General features: G+C 43.1%; 8 non-coding genes across 8 annotated transcripts; all 8 read right to left on the bottom strand.

Annotated features, from left to right (window-relative positions):
* Positions 1-206: 206 nt before the first annotated feature.
* On the bottom strand, positions 207-279 carry TRNAR-CCU (transfer RNA arginine (anticodon CCU)). Its single transcript has one exon. It is a non-coding gene; the product is annotated as a tRNA-Arg (tRNA).
* A 132-nt stretch (positions 280-411) lies between these two features.
* TRNAI-UAU (transfer RNA isoleucine (anticodon UAU)) lies at positions 412-504 on the bottom strand. Its single transcript is given in 2 exon segments — positions 412-447; positions 467-504. It is a non-coding gene; the product is annotated as a tRNA-Ile (tRNA).
* A 702-nt stretch (positions 505-1,206) lies between these two features.
* On the bottom strand, positions 1,207-1,279 carry TRNAR-CCU (transfer RNA arginine (anticodon CCU)). The gene has a single exon. It is a non-coding gene; the product is annotated as a tRNA-Arg (tRNA).
* Positions 1,280-3,230: 1,951 nt separating this feature from the next.
* On the bottom strand, positions 3,231-3,303 carry TRNAR-CCU (transfer RNA arginine (anticodon CCU)). Its single transcript has one exon. It is a non-coding gene; the product is annotated as a tRNA-Arg (tRNA).
* A 939-nt stretch (positions 3,304-4,242) lies between these two features.
* On the bottom strand, positions 4,243-4,315 carry TRNAR-CCU (transfer RNA arginine (anticodon CCU)). The gene has a single exon. It is a non-coding gene; the product is annotated as a tRNA-Arg (tRNA).
* A 132-nt stretch (positions 4,316-4,447) lies between these two features.
* Positions 4,448-4,540, bottom strand: TRNAI-UAU (transfer RNA isoleucine (anticodon UAU)). The gene is given in 2 exon segments: positions 4,448-4,483; positions 4,503-4,540. It is a non-coding gene; the product is annotated as a tRNA-Ile (tRNA).
* A 14,820-nt stretch (positions 4,541-19,360) lies between these two features.
* On the bottom strand, positions 19,361-19,453 carry TRNAI-UAU (transfer RNA isoleucine (anticodon UAU)). The gene is given in 2 exon segments: positions 19,361-19,396; positions 19,416-19,453. It is a non-coding gene; the product is annotated as a tRNA-Ile (tRNA).
* A 919-nt stretch (positions 19,454-20,372) lies between these two features.
* Positions 20,373-20,465, bottom strand: TRNAI-UAU (transfer RNA isoleucine (anticodon UAU)). The gene is given in 2 exon segments: positions 20,373-20,408; positions 20,428-20,465. It is a non-coding gene; the product is annotated as a tRNA-Ile (tRNA).
* Positions 20,466-22,118: the final 1,653 nt, after the last annotated feature.

Raw genomic sequence — 22,118 nt, 5'->3', positions numbered from 1 at the left:
CTGTTGTTACTAGGCAATTTTCTTCCAAGGACAAGATGAACATGACCATCTCAGAGAATTAGCTCCAACATTTATGACCTGTCAATCTAAACTCCATTGTGCTTGTTGCAAATGCCCAATACACATGAACGCATCCATACGCTTGCTTATCATTCAGTTGCTCATATGGCAGCTTAAATTTATGTGTCTAAAATGGCAGTGAGACTCACCCCAGATGGGACTTGAACCCACAATCCCTGGCTTAGGAGGCCAGTGCCTTATCCATTAGGCCACTGGGGCTTGCCTATGTGACATGTTTTTATTTGTAGATATACGTAGATATTAGGAGTGACGTAATTCAGTGAATTAGGACTGCATTATAAATCCACGAATGCAGGCAATATAAAGCCATGCAACTGTAAGGAAAAGAGCTGCTCCAGGTGAGGCTCGAACTCACAACCTCGGCATTGCTCACCAGTTACTGTCGTATAAGTACCGCGCGCTAACCGATTGCGCCACTGGAGCTTTGCTTGCAGACCAAGAGTAAAGCATACAGCTTGACCTATTGTTCCCCTAATGAAATGTGGTAATATGATCCATACACACACTTGTCGATGAATCCGGAAGATGAGCTAGTGAACCGAGAATTGTAACATAAGAGTAAAATTGGACAAACTGCCAACAATTAGTTATTGTTGATGGCCAGAGGAGCTGTTTGACCCTAGCTTGCTACACAGACTGTATGTCACTGTTGCAAAAACCCTAATGCCTCATTTCAGTGACTCATTACGGCGGATACCTAGGGATAGAGCAGAGAATTTTTTTTAAGATTTATGTCTTTCTGGGCAATGTGTCTTGTTAGCATAGCTCCAAAATAACAATCTCAATCAAACTGCTAAGTTACTCTCTAAAACATTGCAACAATTTGCAGAGTGTACGCATAATGACGTGAAAATGTGAAATGATGTCGTTCCCACATCTATCCAGGAAAAACACATGATACTTGTCCAAAAAAGCTGCACTTTTGTTACTAGGCAATTTTCTTCCAAGGACAAGATGAACACGACCATCTCGGAGCATTAGCTCCAACATTTATGACCTGTCAATCTAAACTCCATTGTGCTTGTTGCAAATGCCCAATATGCATGAACGCATCCATACGCTTGCTTATCATTCAGTTGCTCATATGGCAGCTTAAATTTATGTGTCTAAAATGGCAGTGAGATTCACCCCAGATGGGACTCGAACCCACAATCCCTAGCTTAGGAGGCCAGTGCCTTATCCATTAGGCCACTGGGGCTAGTCTGTGTGACATGTTTTTATTTGTAGATATACGTAGATATTAGGAGTGACGTAATTCAGTGAATAAGGACTGCATTATAAATCCACGAATGCAGGCAATATAAAGCCACGCAACTGTAAGGAAAAGAGCTGCTACAGGTGAGGCTCGAACTCACAACCTCAGCATTGCTCACCAGTTACTGTCGTATAAGTAACGCGCGCTAACCGATTGCACCACTGGAGCTTTGCTTGCAGACCAAGAGTAAAGCATACAGCTTGACCTATTGTTCCCCTAATGAAATGTGGTAATATGATCCATACACACACTTGTCGATGAATCCAGAAGATGAGCTAGTGAACCGAGAATTGTAACATAAGAGTAAAATTGGACAAACTGCCAACAATTAGTTTTTGTTGATGGCCAGAGGAGCTGTTTGACCCTAGCTTGCTACACAGACTGTATGTCACTGTTGCAAAAACCCTAATGACTTATTTCAGTGACTCATTACGGCAAGTGTGCACGCGGATACCTAGGGATAGAGCAGAGAATTGTTTTTAAGATTTATGTCTTTCTGGGCAATGTGTCTTGTTAGCATAGCTCCAAAATAACAATCTCAATCAAACTGTTAAGTTACTCTCTAAAACATTGCAACAATTTGCAGAGTGTACGCATAATGACGTGAAAATGTGAAATGATGTCGTTCCCACATCTACCCAGAAAAAACACATGATACTTGTCCAAAAAAGCTGCACTGTTGTTACTAGGCAATTTTCTTCCAAGGACAAGATGAACATGACCATCTCGGAGAATTAGCTCCAACATTTATGACCTGTCAATCTAAACTCCATTGTGCTTGTTGCAAATGCCCAATACACATGAACGCATCCATACGCTTGCTTATCATTCAGTTGCTCATATGGCAGCTTAAATTTATGTGTCTAAAATGGCAGTGAGACTCACCCCAGATTGGAATCGAACCCACAATCCCTGACTTAGGAGGCCAGTGCCTTATCCATTAGGCCACTGGGGCTTGCCTGTGTGACATGTTTTTATTTGTAGATATACGTAGATATTAGGAGTGACGTAATTCAGTGAATAAGGACTGCATTATAAATCCACGAATGCAGGCAATATAAAGCCACGCAACTGTAAGGAAAAGAGCTGCTCCAGGTGTGGCTCGAACTCACAACCTCGGCATTGCTCAGCAGTTACTGTCATATAAGTACCGCGCGCGCACCCATTGCGCCACTGGAGCTTTGCTTGCAGACCAAGAGTAAAGCATACAGCTTGACCTATTGTTCCCCTAATGAAATGTGGTAATATGATCCATACACACACTTGTCGATGAATCCGGAAGATGAGATAGTGAACCGAGAATTGTAACATAAGAGTAAAATTGGACAAACTGCCAACAATTAGTTATTGTTGATGGCCAGAGGAGCTGTTTGACCCTAGCTTGCTACACAGACTGTATGTCACTGTTGCAAAAACCCTAATGCCTTATTTCAGTGACTCATTACGGCAAGTGTGCACGCGGATACCTAGGGATAGAGCAGAGAATTTTTTTTAAGATTTATGTCTTTCTGGGCAATGTGTCTTGTTAGCATAGCTCCAAAATAACAATCTCAATCAAACTGCTAAGTTACTCTCTAAAACATTGCAACAATTTAAAGAGTGTACAAATAATGACGTGAAAATGTGAAATGATGTCGTTCCCACATCTACCCAGAAAAAACACATGATACTTGTCCAAAAAAGCTGCACTGTTGTTACTAGGCAATTTTCTTCCAAGGACAAGATGAACACGACCATCTCGGAGCATTAGCTCCAACATTTATGACCTGTCAATCTAAACTCCATTGTGCTTGTTGCAAATGCCCAATACGCATGAACGCATCAATACGCTTGCTTATCATTCAGTTGATCATATGGCAGCTTAAATTTATGTGTCTAAAATGGCAGTGAGACTCACCACAGATGGGACTTGAACCCACAATCCCTGGCTTAGGAGGCCAGTGCCTTATCCATTAGGCCACTGGGGCTTGCCCGTGTGACGTGTTTTTATTTGTAGATATACGTAGATATTAGGAGTGACGTAATTCAGTGAATTAGGACTGTATTATAAATCCACGAATGAAGGCAATATAAAGCCACGCAACTGTAAGGAAAAGAGCCGCTCCAGGTGAGGCTAGAACTCACAACCTCGGCATTGCTCACCAGTTACTGTCGTATAAGTACCACGTGCTAACCGATAGCGCCACTGGAGCTTTGCTTGCAGACCAAGAGTAAAGCATACAGCTTGACCTATTTTTCCCCTAATGAAATGTGGTAATATGATCCATACACACACTTGTCGATGAATCCGGAAGATGAGCTAGTGAACCGAGAATTGTAACATAAGAGTAAAATTGGACAAACTGCCAACAATTAGTTATTGTTGATGGCCAGAGGAGCTGTTTGACCCTAGCTTGCTACACAGACTGTATGTCACTGTTGCAAAAACCCTAATGCCTTATTTCAGTGACTCATTACGGCAAGTGTGCACGCGGATACCTAGGGATAGAGCAGAGAATTTTTTTTACGATTTATGTCTTTCTGGGCAATGTGTCTTGTTAGTATAGCTCCAAAATAACAATCTCAATCAAACTGCTAAGTTACTCTCTAAAACATTGCAACAATTTGCAGAGTGTACGCAAAATGACGTGAAAATGTGAAATGATGTCGTTCCCACATCTACCCAGGAAAAACACATGATACTTGTCCAAAAAAGCTGCTCTGTTGTTACTAGGCAATTTTCTTCCAAAGACAAGATGAACACGACCATCTCGGAGAATTAGCTCCAACATTTATGACCTGTCAATCTAAACTCCATTGTGCTTGTTGCAAATGCCCAATACGCGTGAACGTATCCATATGCTTGCTTATCATTCAGTTGCTCATATGGCAGCTTAAATTTATGTGTCTAAAATGGCAGTGTGACACACCCCAGATGGGACTTGAACCCACAATCCCCGGCTTAGGAGGCCAGTGCCTTATCCATTAGGCCACTGGGGCTTGCCTAAGTGACATGTTTTTATTTGTAGATATACGTAGATATTAGGAGTGAAGTAATTCAGTGAATTAGGACTGCATTATAAATCCACGATTGCAGGCAATATAAAGCCACGCAACTGTAAGGAAAAGAGCTGCTCCAGGTGAGGCTCGAACTCACAACCTCGGCATTGCTCACCAGTTACTGTCATATAAGTACTGCGCGCTAACCGATTGCGCCACTGGAGCTTTGCTTGCAGACCAAGAGTAAAGCATACAGCTTGACCTATTGTTCCCCTAATGAAATGTGGTAATATGATCCATACACACACTTGTCGATGAATCCGGAAGATGAGCTAGTGAACCGAGAATTGTAACATAAGAGTAAAATTGGACAAACTGCCAACAATTAGTTATTGTTGATGGCCAGAGGAGCTGTTTGACCCTAGCTTGCTACACAGACTGTATGTCACTGTTACAAAAACCCTAATGCCTTTTTTCAGTGACTCATTACGGCAAGTGTGCACGCGGATACCTAGGGATAGAGCAGATAATTTTTTTTAAGATTTATGTCTTTCTGGGCAATGTGTCTTGTTAGTGTAGTGTTTGTAAATCCAGGTGGTTTAGAAATATATCTGACACAGAGTCCATTTATACAGCAACTAACTACACACTTTATTTCCTGGTTCCTCACTCCAACAACACTGTCCCCGCCCCTGCTTCTTTGCAACAATTATATACATTTACAAGTCAGAGCACAAACTAGGAAGAAAGCATTATATATTATAATATCACAACAAACACCATATCTCTCCCTTACTTTAGATTAGAAACATAACAATTAAACTAAACATAAATATAACTATATATATATACTATGCTTAATATCTAGAAATAAGACCAACTATATTTCACATAAAAGAGTTGCATGATGACATAATACATTACATGAAAACACATTATTTTTCATAGTTTTTAAGGTATTCAGGAGGTCTTCTGTTTTCTCTGAGAGGGTATTTTCGATTAGTATCTAAGGATTGATCATATGCTATGTTTTCTTCCCCCTCACTGCTCTCTGAGTTATTCATATTATCATCATGTTCTTGAAATAATTTGGGTATATCAGAATCATCATCTTCTGCATCAGATACTTCAGTGTCCTATTCTTTGTGTAGTTTCTTGAAGAAAGAAGAATTCCGAGTAATTGTATGTCTGTTTCTTACTGCAGTGATCATTGATCCTTGAATTCTTGTAACTGTATATGGGATGACATCATATAAAGTATCCAACTTGTGTCGTCTATCTTGCCTACACAGGACTCTGTCTCCAACAGCAAAAGGAGCAGATTTGGTATGATAATATTTATCCGCATAAGCTTTCATCTTGGCTTTGGCATGACTGTCTTTTTGTATTAAGTCCTTGTTGAGTGTCTCTGTTAGCGAATCATTTATATCCGGAATTTTGATCCGAAGTTTGCGATTGAATAACAGCTCTGCAGGTGATCTGCCAGTAGTACAATGGGGAGTTGATCGATAGTCTCTCAGAAAAGAGTATAAATTTTGTTTCCATGGTCTACCTTGCGCTGTAGTTACCCTTAGAAATTTCCCCATAGAACGCATGAATCTTTCAGCTTCTGCATTAGCTTGTGGCCACAAAGGAGTAATGCGCCTATGTTTAAATCCAAGATATGAAGCAAATTTATTAAACTGAGTACTGTTAAATGGGGGACCGTTATCTGTTTTAACAATTTTAGGAATTCCCAATAAAGAGAAAACTTTGTCTAAAACCGGAATAACAGTGACTGAAGATGTTGAGCTGATAACTTCTACTACCGGGTATCTTGAATATTCGTCTATAACCACCATCAAATAATCTCTAGTAGGTAATGGACCATAAAAATCTATACTCACATTACACCATGGTGCTTCAGGCAATGCAGACATTTTTAAAGGTTCTTTGTGAGCTCCTGGAGTTGTGGCTTGACACACAATACAATTTCTCACCAACTTTTCTGCTTGTTGATCTATTGATGGAAACCACACTTTTTCTCGCAATAAACTTTTCATTTTAACTATTCCTTGGTGACCTTCATGTGCTAAGGATAATACTTGCTGTTGTAAACATGTCGGAATGACTAGTTGATTACCTCGCAAGATAATACTGTTGTCATTATTCACTGAGAGTTCTTTGCTAATTCTTGCAAATGACTTCAACTCTTTTCCATGTATTTTGTCAGAATCAGCTGTGTACCATTTTCCATTCCGAACTAATACAGCGAGTTTTTGCAGTATAGGATCAACTAATGTTGCTTGTTGTATTTCTTCTAAACTCAATGCTTTAGGTATAGCATGATTAGTAACAAAATTGATATATTCCTCTGCATCCATGGAACTTGGTGAACTTGTGAATGAATCTGTTGATATAGGATGTTGAGACATATAGTCTGCTGGGTTCTCTTTTCCAGATTTGTAAACCACAGTAAAATTATATGGTTGTAGTCTTAAACCCCATCTTTCTATTCTAGCGGGCGGTTTGGATTTTGGATTATTCCAGATCAACTGTAAAGGCTTATGATCTGTGATCAGTGCCAATGGACAACCATATAAATATAAATGAAAGTATTCACAACTCCAAACTATTGCCAGAGCTTCACGTTCTGTTTGAGAATAACGTTTTTCCACATCATTTAAAGAACGGCTACCATAAGCAATTATATAATGCTTGCCTTTGTCTCTCTGCGCCAGAATAGCATCTAAACCAACAGGGCTAGCATCTACTAAAAGAATAGTTTGCCGTTGAGGGTTAAAATAGGACATTGTCTTGTCACTGGTCAAACTCTGTTTCAGTTGTTGAAAAGCTTGTTGTTCAGTTTCAGTCCAACGCCATGGCACACTTTTCTTTGTTAACTCTCTTAAAGGTGCGGCAATAGTAGAGAAATTAGGGATAAATCGAGAACAGTAGTTTACCATCCCTAGGAAACTTCTGACTTCACTGGCGTCTATTGGAGGATTTGCATTCTGAATTGCTTTCACTTTCTTTGGGTCTGCTGATATGCCTTCAGCTGAAAAAACAAATCCATAAAATTCTAATTTAGTTTTGTTAAATTCACACTTACTACAATTTAAGGTAAGTCCTTTCTCATGAAGTCGCTCAAAAACTGCTGTGAGATTTTTATCATGGTCCTCTTGAGTAGCTCCAAACACAATGATATCATCGCTGAAGTTTTTAACTCCTGGAATTCCAGATAATGTTTGCTGCATTGCATTTTGAAATACTTCAGCAGCAGAAGAAACACCAAAACTTAGGCGCTTGTATCTCCACAATCCTGTGTGTGTTGAGAATGTAGTTATATATCTACTTGTTGGATCCAATTCCAGTTGATGATAGCCTGATTTTAAATCAAGTTTGGAGAAAACTTTTGCCTGGTTGAGATCATGAATTATATCATCTAATGTTGGAGTAACGTGGCGCTCCCTGATAATGGCAGTGTTGGCTTGCCTCATGTCTATGCAAATTCTTACACTATTTGGGTCTTTGGGTTTTGGCATTGATACTATTGGGGAGACCCATGGAGTTGGCCCCTGCACTCTTTCGATGATTCCTTGTGTTTCAAGGTTCCTGAATTCAGCATCAACCTTGTGCCTTAGATGAAATGGAATTCTTCTATGTGGTTGTATTACAGGTTTTATATGTGGATTAATATGCAGCTGTACTTTAAAATCTTTCAATTTACCAATGCCATTAAACAAATGGGAATACTGCTGTACTAACCGATCTGCTACAGATCCTGTGTCCTTTCTAGGTGAAATTGCATTCATAAGCTTTATAAGTCCCAAACTGGATGAAGTTTCAAAACTCAGAAGAGAAGAATTTTGACCCTTTACAACATAAAACATAGTTGCTGTTTTGTTGTGTTTAAATGCACATGTGGCTGTAAATTTACCAATGACATTAAGGGGTTTAGTTGATCCATATGCATATATATTTATTTTACTCTGTAATAACTGTGGTTGTGGTTTTAACATGTGAAATGTTTGTTCACCCACTAAATTGACAGCAGATCCTGAATCAATCAATGCAGTGATTTTAGTGTCATTAATGAGTACATCAACTTGTGGCTGAGTTAGGTTACACATGTTGTTTACTACAAATACATATTTGTCATCATTGTTTGAATATTGTCCTTTTTGATCAGGAGATCTGACTAGATTTACTTTCCACTGTTCTGATGTATGTGGCTCAGTATGTGATTGAGGTATTTGATACAGTTTTGTTCTACATTGCTTTGCAAAGTGATTAAATTTCCCACATGCCCTGCATTGCTTATTCCTTGCAGGACAAGTCCCATTATGTGGATAGAAACCCCCACAGTTCCTGCATAACACACATGAGGTCTCTTTCTTTCTTGTGGGCTGTACTGTTGAACTGTCTTTTTGAACTCTATTTGTAATAAACTGATCTTCAGTAGATCTATTTTCTATGCTTGCAGCTTTCCTGTCAGCAATTTCTAATGTTTTGCCATAATCAAGCAAATCTTTTAAAGATAGTTCAGATTGTCTCAGTGCATATTTCCTAAGTTTTGAAGAAGTGCAGCTTTGTATTATCTGTGCTTTAATCTCATTTTCAACATTAGAAAACTCACAATTCTTTGCTAGTAAAAGTAACCTGGTTTGAAATGCATCTAAAGGTTCATCACCCTGTTGTGTTGCCTGTCTGAATGTGTATATTTCATACTGAGTGTTCTTTTTAGGGAGAAAATATGTTGTCAGTTTATCTTTAACATCATTGTATGAGTCAGTGGTTGCAGACAAGGTATCATAAATGTCATACACTTTTTCTCCAGCTAAATGAAGCAGTAAAGCCTTTTTTCTGTTTGCATCAGTAACATCCAAAGCAATAAGATAATTTTCAAATCTCTGAATCCATTTTAGCCATCTTGGGCCTACTGAGCTTAGTTCTGCATCAGAATCAAACACAGGGAAGTTGTATTCATTACATGCAGCCATTCTTGTGTGTGTTGCAGCAGGCTACTCACTGTTTGCTGAGACAAAGCAAGAGGGTTCAAACATAATCCTCGTCGCCAAAATGTAGTGTTTGTAAGTCCAGGTGGTTTAGAAATATATCTGACACAGAGTCCATTTATACAGCAACTAACTACACACTTTATTTCCTGGTTCCTCACTCCAACAACACTCTCCCCGCCCCTGCTTCTTTGCAACAATTATATACATTTACAAGTCAGAGCACAAACTAGGAAGAAAGGCAGTGAAAGGACCAAATGGGACTGTAGCAATCTAAGGGTTAAGGCTGTAGTGAGTGAGATAGGAGTGAGGGCTGGGTAGTGAAGTAGTGCAACATTGTTGCTAGTTTAGGGAGGAGCCCCAGCCTGACCTTAAAATGTGCTGACGTCAGTCTCCTTGCCCTCTTCTCCTGGATCCTGAAGCAGAGAAGTTTAGCAGAGAAGTCTATCTTCTTTTCTTCATTCGTTTAGGCCTTATCTGGTTAGGATGCATCGCTCCAGGCGATCCAGCTTGCCTCCTGTTCGCTTCAGGGAACTTCAATTCCAGAGACCTGAAAGCAAAAAGCAGATAAGTAGCACTACCAATATGGAAAATGTAGATGATGTTGTCCCCCCAACTCAGCATCCAAGCGTACACACAGAACAGTTTAGCTCACAGATGGGGTCTCAGGATGCACTGACAGTGATACCGGAGTCCCCTGAACAGCAACATCTAGCTCATATACAAATAATTTCTGGCCCAGTTGTTCAAGGGGCTGATGTTAGTGGGGGTCCTGATGGCTCTATTGACTCAGTAGGGCTTTGAAATATTGCTGGCCCTTCAAATATGCCCCCGGATCCTGCTGGCCCTTCAAATATGGCGTCGGTTGCTGCAGGGCCTTCAAATTTACAAGTTAGTACTGCGGGCCCTTCAAATATGGTGCCGGTAGCTGTAGGGCCTTCTAATTTACATTTAAGTGCTGCGGGCCCTTCAAATAGGGCGCTGACTGCTCAAGGGCCTTCAAATATTTCATCTAACACCGCGGCTGATACTAATGTAAGCAACATTGGTGGCGCAGGGCAAAATATCCCCCGGATTCAATACGCCATTTCAGGACCAGCACAGGGCACGTATCTGGCCAATGACGTAATTGGTGGTTCAGGGCCTACCTCTGAATTCATCGTGCAGCCCCCTCCATTGCCCCCAGTCTTACCTGCCTCCTCGGTCGAATCCCTCTTTGCGTCGGTCCCTCCTGCAGCGGCGTCGGCGGTTTCGGCCTTCCTAGCGTCGGTGGCAGCGGCGATGGCTTCTTCATCCTCCTCTCCAGCAATGGCATCCTCGTCCTCCATTCCGGTTGGTCCACACACGATACCGGAAGTCGTCAGCGAGGGTCCCGCTCCTTCCGGTTACGTCACCGGCAGTCATTTGGATAGCGGTCCTCGGCAGCAACGGTCCATCGCTCCTCGGATTGCAGGTGAGCATCACGAGAGAGCTTTGGGCCGGGTAGGACCTGGGCAATTAGGTGTCAATATGCAAAGGAGCAATGCAGCTTCTGGGGCCAATAGTGTTAGGGGTGTATTTCCTACACGGGGGCACACTGGAAATATAGGTTGGGCCAGAGGGCGCGGCACGTCTAGGCAGCTTATTGCGATCAGAAATTCAAAAGGAAAAGCTCCACTGCGTAAGGCACAGGGCAAAAGGCCTGGGCCTAGTAATAACATGCCACGCTATATTGAATCTGCGCAGCACTCGGCAGCATTGAATGTTGGTGATTTGCAGCAATCCAGGATTGCAATACAACAAGATAATGCCGTGGATGCGCAGGGTTTAATGGAAATTAATGTGCAGCACAGCAGGGATGGGCAGTTCATTGCCGCGCATAGTATACCACATAATATGGAGGGACAGCGCATTGCAGCGCATAGCGTTAGCGGTATACAACATGTCAGGGATGGACAGCACATTGCAGCTCATACCATTAGCGCAATGCAGCACAGTACAGATGGTCATGTACCTTTGAACACACAGCATAGTGGGGCAAATCCAGCAACTCTGAGTCACACGCAAGCAGATAGCGTTTTGCAGAGGGTGAATGTTTTGCAGAATGCTTCACAGCCTCATGGTTATGGAATGATTGTGGCTGATAACTCTGGGGGTGTGAATGTGTCCACTAATGCTGGCAGGATGAGTGTAAATGTGCCAACTAACACTGGCAGGATGGGTGACATGTCCATTATTCATGATGTGAATGTGCTAACTAACACTGGCAGGGTGAATGAAATGCCCATAATTCATGATCATCGTACGTATGGGCAGCAAGTTGCACATAATGTCCCATTAGCAGCTCCTGATATACAACAAATTTCACACGATGTACCATTTGCAGCTCCTGCCATGCCACAAGTTCGCAATGCTCGCGAGTTATTTTCTTTGTTACAGGGGGTCATGCAACCGCAAAATCAGGTGTCCGGCATGAGTTCTCTTCAGGAAGCATCTATCCTGCCATCCGCCTCGCAGCAAGCATTAGCGTCTGCAGCAAGCTCTTCAGCACCCAGCTCTACTCAAGTTCACCAGGCGGCAACCTCAGCTCCAGTTCAAGCGGCTTCGGAGCTAACATCAACTCAGGTTCAGCCATCCTCTTCTGCTACTGGTGAGTCAAGTGCAAATGTATTCAATGAGCATAGTACACCTGCATTCACACATGATAGATCTGATTCGGCTGACTCATCCTTATCCGAATCAGATTCAGGTAGTGACACGTCTTTAGGCTTGAGGGGCAGGGGTCAGAAGCGGATGTTTCATATGGTTAAAAAGATGTGGCGCGAGATGCAGTCAGGAGGTTTTAAGCAGAATGCCAGGGTTACTGAATTAGCCATGCCAGCGGATGCACAATCCTCCGCGGTAGCGCACTTAGCTCATCAATCCTTGGCGGTCGCAAAGTCAGTGCATCAGAGTAGTCAGCTGCAGAATTTCCCATTGTCTGGTATCCCGGAGAGGAAGGTTGCAATGCACGGAGACACTATTCCCTCTTATATGCCTTCGCTGCATTCCCATTTAAAGCCAAAGGTTATTAAAAAAATACAGCAGGGGAAATACGTCAATATTTTTTAACTATCCCCTGAGGCTTATAGACAGAAGGAGAAAAGCTCAGATGGAACTGGCCCTAAGAGGTTTAAGCGCCCCGAAACTTTTGAGGAATGGCTCATTTGTTTTAGAGTGTTTTCTTCCTGCTATCTAGAGAGATACCCGAACCAGAACCTCGCCATTTTAAAATATACGGATTCAATCCACTGGATTCAAAGGAAATTCAGTGAGGGAGCGTGGCGGGACTATGACTCTGAGTTCAGGCGCAAAATGGCGGGTAACCCAGTGCTTACATTTGATTGCACGGATTCCCATCTTTGGCAGCGCTTGGGCCCACAGTGTTCCCCCTCCACGTCAACCACAGCTGCAACTCAGTCCTTTCGGAACCAGAAGGGTAAGCGCAGGGGTGGATTCTGTTGGGCTTTCCAAGATAACAAATGCGAAAAAGGAAGCGCTTGTGGATTTAAACATAATTGCAAGTTTTGCGGGGGGTCGCACTCAGGTTGCGATTGCAGGAGGAAAGATAGCACAGTTAGTAGACCCCAGAATAGAATCCTTGCTGGCCAAAAAAGCTCACTCCCCAGTGAGGTCCCACGCGCTTGACTTATGGCTGCGTTACTACCCCGATTGCGAAGTTGCAAATTTACTAAGAGAGGGTTTCAGCAGTGGTTTCGTCATCCCAGTTAATGCGATTGTTAAGGGGTCAATCACACATAGAAACTTACGCTCAGTATACGATTATCCTCAAGTAGTGCAGGAAAAATTAGAAAAGGAAATTCGCCTTGGTCGCATGATAGGCCCCTTTCGGTCACCTCCATTTCTTAACATGGTCATCTCGCCATTAGGGGTAGTTCCAAAAAAAGAGCCGGGAAAATTTCAGCTGATACAGCACCTTTCCTACCCTAGGGGAAGCTCAGTGAATGACGCTATTGATCCTGAGCTTACCTCAGTGTGATATCAATCTTTTGATAGCGCTCTTGAGCTAGTCCAGGGGTGTGGTAGAGGTGCTTTATTGGCGAAATTAGATATTGAATCTGCGTTTTGTTTGTTGCCCCTACATCCTTCTGCCTTCCCGCTGATGGGTTGTAAGTTCCAGGGTAGTTTTTATGTAGATCGATGCCTGCCCATGGGCTGCGCCATTTCTTGTGCCTTGTTTGAGAAATTCAGCACATTTTTGCACTGGGCCGTGGCTCATAGAGTGGGTAGGGATTGCATTGCGCACTATCTTGATGACTTCTTGATTGTAGGTCCGAAGGATTCTGAGGATTGCTTACGGGCAATGAACATAATGCGGGAGCTTATGGCCTTTTTGGGGGTTCCTCTTGCCGAGGAAAAAACACAAGGTCCAGTTACTTGCTTAACCTTCCTTGGCATAGAGATTGACACGATGCAAATGATTTGCAGGTTGCCCATTGATAAGGTGCAGGGCATGCTAGAGGCGGTTAAAGCGGCCGTGTCTTCAAAGTTCGTTACTCTGAAACAGTTGCAGTCAATCCTTGGCCTATTGAATTTTGCTTGCCGTGTTATTCCCATGGGGAGGGTAATTAATCGCAGGCTTGAGAGTAAATTAAGTGGCAGGATCAAACCAAAAGCAAAAATATATATTTCAGGGGGAATGACTGCCGACCTAAAGGTGTGGGAGTCTTTTCTGCAACACTTTAACGGCATTTGTTTCTGGTGCTAGGAACCTATCTCGAGTCAGCTGCTTCATTTGTTCACTGATGCCGCGGGATCCGGTGGTTATGGGGCATACTTTCAGGGGGAGTGGAGCGCGGGCCCCTGGCCTGCAGATTGGAAAAGTAGGGGTTTAACCCGTAATCTCACACTCCTGGAATTGTTCCCCATAGTCATGGCATTCGAGTTATGGGGACCATGTTGTTTTCTGGACAGATAACCTTAGTGTAGTGCATGCCATCAATAGATTGTCTGCCACTTCTGCTGCTGTGGTTTGTTTGTTACGGCACTTGGTGTTACGCTGTTTGGAACTTAACATTCAGTTTCAAGCTAAACACGTCCCAGGAGTGAATAATGTAATTGCTGACGCCCTATCTAGGTTTGAATGGGCAACATTTAGGCGTCTTGCTCCTTGCGCTGCCAGATCAGGCTTACCATGTCCCCAATTTCTTTGGCAGCTTCTGAATCCTGGGTATCCCTGCTCCCTTTAGTCCGCGCATCATTGGCTCCATCCACCTGGTACTCTTATGTCAGGTCTTGGAGGGAATAGGAGTCCTTCTGCCATGATCAGGAAGTGGAGTCGGTTTCAGCTACGCAAATTGTCTTACGTAACTGGCTGGTGAGTTTATGGTCGGCGGGGGCACGCCCCGGTGCCGTTCAGGCTCGCATGGCTGCACTCGCCTTTTTCTGTCGGGCCCTTGCATTACCTGATCCCACAAATTCATTTTTTGTTGGGCGAGTGCTCAAGGGTTGGGGTCGCTTGCAGCCTCAGAAGAAAGATTCCTGCGAGCCCATTACCCAAGAACGCTTGGTGAAGCTGGTGGCGGCTTTGGAGGCTGTGTGCTCTTCTCCCTATGAAATCGTTTTATTACGGTAAGCGTTTGTATTGGCATACGCGGCTGCCTTGCGCATAGGTGAACTGCTTTCCCCATCTAAAAGTTGCACAAATAGGGGCGTCCAAATACAGCATATTAAAGCATCACCTGATTCTCTTTTGCTCTTCCTCCCCCGTTCAAAAACTGACCAGCAGGGAAAGGGAATTTGGGTGACTATTTCCCCAGTGTCAGGTGACTGCTGCCCAGTTAAATTAGTGAACCTTTATCTAGCTACTCGTCCCCCATTTCCTGGCCCATTGCTTATGCATGAAAATGGTTCTGCATTATCCACTTATCAGTTCCGCAGAATACTGTCACGCGCTGCTACCGTAGCTGGTCTCGATGCAACCAAAATAGCCCCGCACTCATTCAGGATAGGTGCAGCGACGAACGCAGCGACATCAGGGCAATCTGTGGAATCTATTAAGCGCTTAGGGAGGTGGCGTTCTAATAAGTATAGGTCTTATGTACGGCCCCTTGTTTAACTCTGATTGCAGTCAGACACAGTTACTAACCCCTTTTTGTTTTTTTAGGAGCATCCCAGGGCGCAACAAGAATTTGGATTGTAGGTCATTCCTACATACACTGGGCCTCTCTCTGGTGTTTATCCCGCCCAGGTGGACAAAGTTTTGGGTTCCCCCCTGCCAGGGCGTCAGTTAGATGGTTAGGGGAGAGAGGAATGTGTTGGCCTAGGCTCCCTTCCCTTTTGTCCGAAGCCCTTAATCGCTGGGGTAAGCCCCATATCATAATTTTGCACTTGGGGGGAAATGATTTAGGTGCCCTTCCTGTCCTGCAGCTGATTAAGATTATGCAGGCTGATATAACATGGATAAAAACCCGTATCCCAGATGTCCTCTTGGGTTGGTCCAATATTATACCGAGGCTGGAGTGGAGGCACATGTCCTCCCATAGTGCAGCGTATAGGGTCAGGAAGAAAGTTAATTCGACTGTAGGTAGAACCGTCACAGAGCAGGGAGGTTTCGTGGTCAGACACGATGCCTTAACGGCTGACAAGACTGAGCATTACAGGAAGGATAGGGTACATTTAGAGGATGCAGCCTTGGATATATTTATAAGTGATATTCGAAGGTCTCTTATCCCCTTCCTTTAAGTCAGGTGCTAGGTTTTATTGTGGCGGCAAGGATACCGTCTCCGAGGTTATCTTGTGGCGGGAGGTCGTGGCCTTGTTGCGTGGGGAGAGGGTGAACGGGGGGAGCGGTGGTCAATCTAAAAGTGGGAGGGGCGGATAGCCTCAGGTGCACATGAGGTGCCCCTCCTTCCCCTTGCGGGTGGGTCCATCCGCTTGCTTCCCTCAGTAGCATCTCCCAGGGCAGAGGGGACCCTCCCCTCTGCTGCTGTCTCCGTTGGGGCCACTGACCTCCTGTAGCGCTGGGTTAGCCAGCTTTTTTGCCGCCAGTTTTGCCTTGTTGGCTCCCTAAGTTATCTCTAATTTTGATAATAAACATAATTTTTAACCTGTGACGGTTTAAAATTTATCCACTAAATCTAAGTTGTTGTGTCGTTATTTATAGTTATAAGTTATTATAGAGTATAAGTTATTGTTAGGTATTGGTTAAGTTATATTTCCCTCTCTGCTGGTAACGAGCTGTAGGCCTTTAATCCCTTAAGGCAGTGAAAGGACCAAATGGGACTGTAGCAATCTAAGGGTTAAGGCTGTAGTGAGTGAGATAGGAGTGAGGGCTGGGTAGTGAAGTAGTGCAACATTGTTGCTAGTTTAGGGAGGAGCCCCAGCCTGACCTTAAAATGTGCTGACGTCAGTCTCCTTGCCCTCTTCTCCTGGATCCTGAAGCAGAGAAGTTTACCCTCCCTCCCTTCCCCTTTTTTCTGGCGGCTCCAAATTTTAGTATCGCTATGGCATAGTTATGATTAGTCAATCTAAGCTCAGTAAGCCCATAGCTGTAGTATATGATTCTCCATTTACTGCTTTCCTCGGTCCGAGCGGCCTGGGGTGGTAGTTATCCTTACAGGCGGAGAAGTCTTGCACCCTGACTGCGGGAGGTCGTGGCCTTGTTGCGTGGGAGAGGGTGAACGGGGGGAGCGGTGGCCAATCTAAAAGTGGGAGGGGCGGATAGCCTCAGGTGCACACGAGGTGCCCCTCCTTCACCTTGCGGGTGGGTCCATCCCCTTGCTTCCCTCAGTAGCATCTCCCAGGGCAGAGGGGACCCTCCCCTCTGCTGCTGTCTCCGTTGGGGCCACTGACCTCCTGTAGCGCTGGGTTAGCCAGCTTTTTTGCCGCCAGTTTTGCCTTGTTGGCTCCCTAAGTTATCTCTAATTTTGATAATAAACATAATTTTTAACCTGTGACGGTTTAAAATGTATCCACTAAATCTAAGTTGTTGTGTCGCTATTTATAGTTATAAGTTATTATAGAGTATAAGTTATTGTTAGGTATTGGTTAAGTTATATTTCCCTCTCTGCTGGTAACGAGCTGTAGGCCTTTAATCCCTTAAGCATTATATATTATAATATCACAACAAACACCATAGTTAGCATAGCTCCAAAATAACAATCTCAATCAAACTGCTAAGTTACTCTCTAAAACATTGCAACAATTTGCAGAGTGTACGCATAATGACGTGAAAATGTGAAATGATGTTGTTCCCACATCTACCCAGGAAAAACACATGATACTTGTCCAAAAAAGCTGCACTATTGTTACTAGGCAATTTTCTTCCAAGGACAAGATGAACACGACCATCTCGGAGCATTAGCTCCAACATTTATGACCTGTCAATCTAAACTCCATTGTGCTTTTTGCAAATGCCCAATACGCATGAACGCATCCATACGCTTGCTTATCATTCAGTTGCTCATATGGCAGCTTAAATTTATGTGTCTAAAATGGCAGTGAGACGCAAGTCAGATAGGACTTGAACTCACAATCCCTGGTTTAGGAGGCCAGTGCCTTATCCATTAGGCCACTGCGGCTTGCCTGAGTGACAGGTTTTTATCTGTATATATACGTAGATATTAGGAGTGACGTAATTCAGTAAATTAGGACTGCATTATAAATCCACGAATGCAGGCAATATAAAGCCATGCAACTGTAAGGAAAGAGCTGCTCCAGGTGAGGCTCAAACTCACAACCTCGGCATTGCTCAACAGTTACTGTCGTATAAGTACCGCGCGCCAAACGATTGCGCCACTGGAGCTTTGCTTGCAGACTAAGAGTAAAGCATACAGCTTGACCTATTGTTCCCCTAATGAAATGTGGTAATATGATCCATACACACACTTGTCGATGAATCCGGAAGATGAGCTAGTGAACTGAGAATTGTAACATAAGAGTAAAATTGGACAAACTGCCAACAATTAGTTATTGTTGATGGCCAGAGGAGCTGTTTGACCCTAGCTTGCTACACAGACTGTATGTCACTGTTGCAAAAACCCTAATGCCTTATTTCAGTGACTCATTACGGAAAGTGTGCACGCGGATACCTAGGGATAGAGCAGAGAATTTTTTTTAAGATTTATGTCTTTCTGGGCAATGTGTCTTGTTAGCATAGCTCCAAAATAACAATCTCAATCAAACTGCTAAGTTACTCTCTAAAACATTGCAACAATTTGCAGAGTGTACGCATAATGACGTGAAAATGTGAAATGATGTCGTTCCCACATCTACCCAGGAAAAACACATGATACTTGTCCAAAATAGCCGCACTGTTGTTACTAGGCAATTTTCTTCCAAGGACAAGATGAACACGACCATCTCGGAGCATTAGCTCCAACATTTATGACCTGTCAATCTAAACTCCATTGTGCTTGTTGCAAATGCCCAATACGCATGAACGCATCCATACGCTTGCTTATCATTCAGTTACTCATATGGCAGCTTAAATTTATGTGTCTAAAATGGCAGTGAGACTCACCCCAGATGGGACTTAAACCCACAATCCCTGGCTTAGGAGGCCAGAGCCTTATCCATTAGGCCAGTGTTTTTCAACCAGTGTGCCATGGCACACTAGTGTGCCATGGCACACTAGTGTGCCGTGAGAGATCCTCAGGTGTGCCACGGCAGACTGACAACAGTGTGACATATTTTTTAAACTTTGCTTGTTTTTTACTCCCAGTGCAGGGGTAGTTTGTAGGAGGCATGGCATAACAGCATAATACATACATTATGTGTGTGTTTGTGTGTATGTGTATTTATTTATGCTGTATTAGGCTACAATGCGTGATTTTTTTTAAATTTTGGGATGGTGGTGTGCCACAGGATTTTTTAATGTAAAAAAGTGTGCCACGGCAAAAAAAGGTTAAAAATCACTGCATTAGCCCACTGGGGCTTGCCTGTGTGACATGTTTTTATTTGTAGATATACGTAGATATTAGGAGTGATGTAATTCGGTGAATTAGGACTGCATTATAAATCCACGAATGCAGGCAATATAAAGCCACACAACTGTAAGGAAACAAGCTGCTCCAGGCGAGGCTCGAAATCACAACCTCGGCATTGCTCACCAGTTACTGCCGTATAAGTACCTCGCGCTAACCGATTGCGCCACTGGAGCTTTGCTTGCAGACCAAGAGTAAAGCATACAGCTTGACCTATTGTTCCCCTAATGAAATGTGGTAATATGATCCATACACACACTTGTCGATGAATCCGGAAGATGAGCTAGTGAACCGAGAATTGTATCATAAGAGTAAAATTGGACAAACTGCCAACAATTAGTTATTGTTGATGGCCAGAGGAGCTGTTTGACCCTAGCTTGCTACACAGACTGCATTTCACTGTTGCAAAAACCCTAATGCCTTATTTCAGTGACTCATTACGGCAAGTGTGCATGCGGATACCTAGGGATAGAGCAGGGATTTTTTTTTAATATTTATGTCTTTCTGGGCAATGTGTCTTGTTAGCATAGCTCCAAAATAACAATCTCAATCAAACTGCTAAGTTACTCTCTAAAACATTGCAACAATTTGCAGAGTGTACGCATAATGACGTGAAAATGTGAAATGATGTCGTTCCCACATCTACCCAGGAAAAACACATGATACTTGTCCAAAAAAGCTGCACTGTTGGTACTAGGCAATTTTCTTCCAAGGACAAGATGAACACGACCATCTCGGAGAATTAGCTCCAACATTTATGACCTTTCAATCTAAACTCCATTGTGCTTGTTGCAAATGCCCAATACGCATGAACGCATCCATACGCTTGCTTATCATTCAGTTGCTCATATGGCAGCTTAAATTTATGTGTCTAAAGTGGCAGTGAGACTCATCCCAGATGGGACTTGAACCCACAATCCCTGGTTTAGGAGGCCAGTACCTTATCCATTAGGCCACTGGGGCTTGCATGTGTGACATGTTTTTATTTGTAGATATACGTAGATATTAGGAGTGACGTAATTCGGTGAATTAGGACTGCATTATAAATCCACAAATGCAGGCAATATAAAGCCACACAACTGTAAGGAAACGAGCTGCTCCAGGTGAGGCTCGAAATCACAACCTCGGCATTGCTCACCAGTTACTGTCGTATAAGTACCTCACGCTAACCGATTGCGCCACTGGAGCTTTGCTTGCAGACCAAGAGTAAAGCATACAGCTTGACCTATTGTTCCCCTAATGAAATGTGGTAATATGATCCATACACACACTTGTCGATGAATCCGGAAGATGAGTTAGTGAACCGAGAATTGTAACATAAGAGTAAAATTGGACAAACTGCCAACAATTAGTTATTATTGATGGCCAGAGGAGCTGTTTGAGCATTAGCTCCAACATTTATGATCTCAATCTAAACTCCATTGTGCTTGTTGCAAATGCCCAATACGCATGAACGCATCCATACGCTTGCTTATCATTCAGTTGCTCATATGGCAGCTTAAATTTATGTGTCTAAAATGGCAGTGAGACTCACCTCAGATGGGACTCGAACCCACAATCCCTGGCTTAGGAGGCCAGTGCCTTATACATAAGGCCACTGAGGCTTGCCTGTGTGTCATGTTTTTATTTAAGTTACTCTCTAAAACATTGCAACAATTTGCAGAGTGTACACATAATGACGTGAAAATGTGAAATGATGTCGTTCCCACATCTACCCAGGAAAAACACATGATACTTGTCCAAAAAAGCTGCACTGTTGTTACTAGGCAATTTTCTTCCAAGGACAAGATGAACACGACCATCTCGGAGCATTAGCTCCAACATTTATGACCTGTCAATCTAAACTCCATTGTGCTTGTTGCAAATGCCCAATATGCATGAACGCATCCATACGCTTGCTTATCATTCAGTTGCTCACATGGCAGCTTAAATGTATGTGTCTAAAAGGGCAGTGAGATTCACCCCAGATGGGACTTGAACCCACAATCCCTGTGCCTTATCCATTAGGCCACTGGGGCTTGCCTATGTGACATGTTTTTATTTGTAGATATACGTAGATATTAGGAGTGACGTAATTCAGTGAATTCGGACTGCATTATAAATCCACGAATGCAGGCAATATAAAGCCACGCAACTGTAAGGAAAAGAGCTGCTCCAGGTAAGGCTCGAACTCACATCCTCAGCATTGCTCACCAGTTACTGTCGTATAAGTACCGCTCGCTAACCAATTGCGCCACTGGAGCTTTGCTTGCAGACCATGAGTAAAGCATACAGCTTGACCTATTGTTACCCTAATGAAATGCTGTAATATGATCGATACACACACTTGTCGATAAATCCGGAAGATGAGCTAGTGACTCAAGTCATAGGATAGAGTTTAAAAAAATGAATGAGACTTCTGAGATTTTTACCTTGTAAAGCTATAACGATAAGCGCCGTTCCTCTGCTCGCCATATTCATCAATTAATTGACAGATAAAGAATCTGCAATCCACTAATCATTGTTTTCCCACTGGGGCATTCAGCACCTTTGCACAAATGTCACGGCCCTTGGGGGAAACAATGATTAGTGGATTGCAGATTCTTCATCTGTCAATCAATTGATGAATATGGCGAGTCGAGGAACGGCGCTTATCCTTATAGCTTTACAAGGTAAAAATCTCAGAAGATCAGTATAAACTACACATTTGATAACTGAAAGTCTCATTCATTTTTTAAATTCTATCCTATGACTTGAGCGACTATACTCAAGTTTACATTCACTTTAAATGTTAAATCCTATTTTACATGTGCTTTCGAACTTTGCATGATGTGAACTCATTTCTTTGAAATTTGACATTTT

Source organism: Bombina bombina, chromosome 6 (genome assembly GCF_027579735.1).
Source record: "Bombina bombina isolate aBomBom1 chromosome 6, aBomBom1.pri, whole genome shotgun sequence".
NCBI lineage: Eukaryota > Metazoa > Chordata > Amphibia > Anura > Bombinatoridae > Bombina > Bombina bombina.
The sequence above is the reverse complement of the archived record's forward strand: the minus strand, read 5'-3'. Positions and strand labels throughout refer to the sequence as shown.